Raw genomic sequence first — 4,037 nt, forward strand, 5'->3', positions numbered from 1 at the left:
CCCTAGAGCATTTCCTACCTTTTTCCTATTTACCTTCAAGTCTCAGCTAAGATGTCACCTCCTTTAGGAAGTCCTCCTGAGTCACAAAGCTCAGGTGCTCTGTCTTTATGTTGTCATGACATTTAGTACTACCTCATCAATGCTTAGACAAATTATAATGCATTCTATTTATGTATCCATGTGCTACCTCCCCTACTAGACTACTTTTTTTTTTTTTTTTTGAGACAGAGTCTCGCTCTATTGCCAGGCTGGAATGCAGTGGTACAATCTTGGCTCAGGGCAATCTCCACCTCCCAGGTTCAAGCCATTCTCCTGCCTCAGCCTCCCGAGTAGCTGGGACTATAGGTGCGTGCCACCACGCCCAGCTAATTTTTGTATTTTTAGTAGAGACGGGGTTTCACCATGTTGGCCAGAATGGTCTCGATCTCTTGACCTCATGATCCACCCGCCTCGGCCTCCCAAAGTGCTGGGATTACAGGCATGAGCCACCATGCCCAGCCTAGACTACATCTTCTAAGGGTGCAAGAAATATGTCTATTGTGTCCATTGTTGTATCCCCAGTGCATAGTCCAGTACCCAGAACACACTAGGATATAATATGTACCGGTATGCTTGGGCCGCCATAACAAAATACCATAGACTAGAAGCTTAAACAACAGAAATTTACTTTCTCATGGTTCTGAAAGTCAGAAGTCCCAGATCAAGGTGTGGGCAGGTTTCGTTTCTTATGTGGCCTCTCTCCTTGGCTAGCAGATGGCCACATTCTTGCTGTGTCCTCATATGGGCTTTTCTCTGTGCACCTACATCCCTGGTCCAAATTTCCTCTTTGTATAAGGGCACCAGTCAGATTGGAAAGTCCACCCTAATTGTATCATTTTAACTAAAACACCTTTTAGAAGACCCTAACTCCAAATATAATTACATTTTGAAGTCATGGGGGTTAGGGCTCTACCATATGAATTTGGAGGCAACATACTTCAGCCCCTAACAGTTCAACGTTTCTTCTCTTTCCCCTTCCACACTGCTGTCTGTCCCAGAGGCAGCAAGCCCACAGCTCTCATCAAGCACCAATGGCCAGATTAGCCTTCCCCTCAAATTTCCAAGATTCAGGCTTCAACATGTTACGGGTATTATTCTGCCTGGAATGGGGTCCAAAAGGTGGCAGAAGAACTTGAAGAATTCACTAGTTACAAAAGGGAGAGACCTTTTAGGCTGAGGAAACTGCATAAGGAAAGATACCATATGTTAAATTTCATGGGTAGTTTGGGGACAATTAGATGTGGCTGTTGTAGGGGATGAATGTGGTAGATGCCAATAGTTGAAGGAAGAAAGGTTGGTCGAGGTTATATTGTAAAAAGCTTTCATTTTGGCATAAAATCAGCCAACACTTTATCTAAGGAGATGAAGATAGGGAATTAGAGGCTGTTCCAATCACTCATGCAGGAAACAATGCAATTAACTTGGTAAAAGGTTGGAAGATTTGAAGATGACTTAAAGCCAACAGCTATCAGGAAGGGAGGAGCAGGGGAGGCATGACAAATAAAAGATAAAGGGAAAAGTAGAGGCAAAGAGAAAAAAAAAAAAAAACAGAAAAAAACGAGGCATCCTGTTCATATCTAAACGATGAATTCTAATATCCCAGAAGGAATTCTTTTGAGTTGGGTTTTGCAACCTCAAAAAGGCAAAGTCTCCTCCAGACTTTGCTGGAGTTGACTAGCATCTCTCAGCAAAGTGAGGGGGTACTGGAAGCAGAGAAGGCTCTAGATATCAGAAGGTCAGTTAATGTGGAGGCACAGCAGCAAATGGAGCCAAGAGGGATGAAGACAGCAACAATTTCCAAAAGGAACTGGAGATCTGGATGTGATCAGCTTCAGGGGGCTAACTGGGCTGAGAGCATTGATATACCCAGCTCTTTCTCATGTAGAGAAAACAGTCAGCTCAGGCCTGGCTTATAGATTAAGGACCAATCACCTGGATCCAGCCACAGAGAGGAAACAGTGATGGATATTAAGGAGCTTATTTCCCCTCTCAGGATACTGGGGTAGAAAAGCAGATGGATCAGACACTTGCAGAGGAGAAAAGAGAAGTCACTGTGCTTGTCCACTGTCCCAGTTAGTGACAGCAATAGTCAAGGCCGGAGGTTAAGTGTAATGAAGATAGTGGAGCTAACTGATTTCATCCAACCGCAGGTTTAGGTGCAGCAGGCCATCTTTCTCACCCTTACCCACCCGGCACCCATTGAGGAGGGACTGTTCTAATAAAGATGGCTTCAGTAGGCCACCGCAAGTCAAAGTTGGGTCTGTCTCCAATGTGAGTTTCGTTTTTCTTTATGAAACCTCTGGTCACAAGAATATGAGAGTTTCCACTCTGGTTCTGAACCATGGGTCATCAATCCTAATGGGTTATGGGTTCCAGCTGTGAGATTTGCGGTCCCTGTTTGGGATTACAAAGAGTAAATGAAGTGCTCCAATTAAGACCAGGTGTGGGCAGTCAGAACTGAGAGGCCACGAGTGTCCCTCTGAAGAAGGTGGTGACCGCAGAGAAGGTGGTACTGGGCCTGAATCACTGGTGGGCAGAGATGGTGCCTGCCAGGCCTGAGCAAGCTCTTTGGAGCCCACTCCACAGAGAGAGGAGCAACAGCAGCCCTGAAAGCACCCCAAGGACTTCTGCTGCAACCAAGGCTTCCCACTGCATTTCCCCCTCACAGACTCTCCTGTAATTCTTTAGACATCGTAAGTATGGCATGTGTATTTCATTGAAAAAGTAATATAAGCATGCTCTAGAAAACCCAGGAAAGAATTATCCACACCACCACCATCCAAAAGTTAATTATGATATAATCAGAATTTTCCTCCACTGGACCTTATCCATCTTAGTTCACAGTCTCAAAGTTAGGACTTGAGGCATTTGTGGAAGTAAATCAACTAGAGCACCTTTACTCTAAGACTTTATTCAAAACTGCTGGGCATGAGTAATTTCAAAGAGAATATTCTCACTTGGAGAAGGAGCGTGAGCCAGGCAGATTTTTTAATAAGGATTTAGGAGGCAGGGTCAGCTGAAGTTCAACTGGTTTAGGGAATAGTGCAAAGATGGTTCTCAGAAATAAGAGGAATTGTTTCTAAGGATGAGGAACTACTGTTTGGGATTTTACCAAGAGAGTGAGGAGGAATAGTTAGGAGCTGTGGCCATATGGAAGAAGCGTGGGGAGAAATATTACTGGGGATGAGGAAGTTTAAGGACCACCAGTGGAAAATTCTTAGTCTATTAGTGTCTCTTTTTAAAAAAGTTTTGTGGATACATAGTAGGTGTTTATGGGGTACATGAGATGTTTTGATAAAGGTATCTATTAGTGTCTCTTGTGAGAACCAAATGGAAACACAGGCCTTCTGACTCCTGGGGAGCGTTCTTTTCACATCCCATAGATGCCCCAACCTTTCTCATTTTGGCAGGTGATTGAGAAAGGTGTCCTGGCCTTTCCCATGGAAAGACAGGTTGAGATAAGAAGAAGGCTGGACTGCAGACAAAATCAAAGATTTTACTACCTTGACCTAGGGCTATAATTTATCTTCAATTGGACCAGGGCCTGCAGGAGTTTAGTCCTACATATTTCTGGCCTGCAGCTACATGAAGGGAATTCTGCCTCTAATGATTGAGAAAACTCAACGATTTCCTTACAAAGGAATTTTGTAAGGAATTAATTTTGTTGATGGCTTGACTTTGGAAGCATCACTGTATCAACGATTGTTGTTATTCCTCTTAATCAAATTCTTCTCAGCTCCATCCTGAGATGTTTCAGCTGTCAGCCTGGGTGGCCAGGCCTGTAGCCCATTGTACCTTTCTGCCCAAGGGGTGATACAGCCCTGTGCACTGGCTGTTCAGAGATAGTGGTAGATCCATGTTTATTTTTCCTGGCTGTGCCTTTAAGAGCTGCAGGAATGTGAAGGGAGTCTGGATGAGGGGTGGGGTCTCCCAGTAGGACTTCTGGGAAAAGGATCCTGGGAATTTCTGCCAGAAGCTAAACTGAGATTCCAACTTTG

Source organism: Mandrillus leucophaeus, unplaced genomic scaffold (genome assembly GCF_000951045.1).
Source record: "Mandrillus leucophaeus isolate KB7577 unplaced genomic scaffold, Mleu.le_1.0 Scaffold1237, whole genome shotgun sequence".
Taxonomy (NCBI): Eukaryota; Metazoa; Chordata; class Mammalia; order Primates; family Cercopithecidae; genus Mandrillus; species Mandrillus leucophaeus.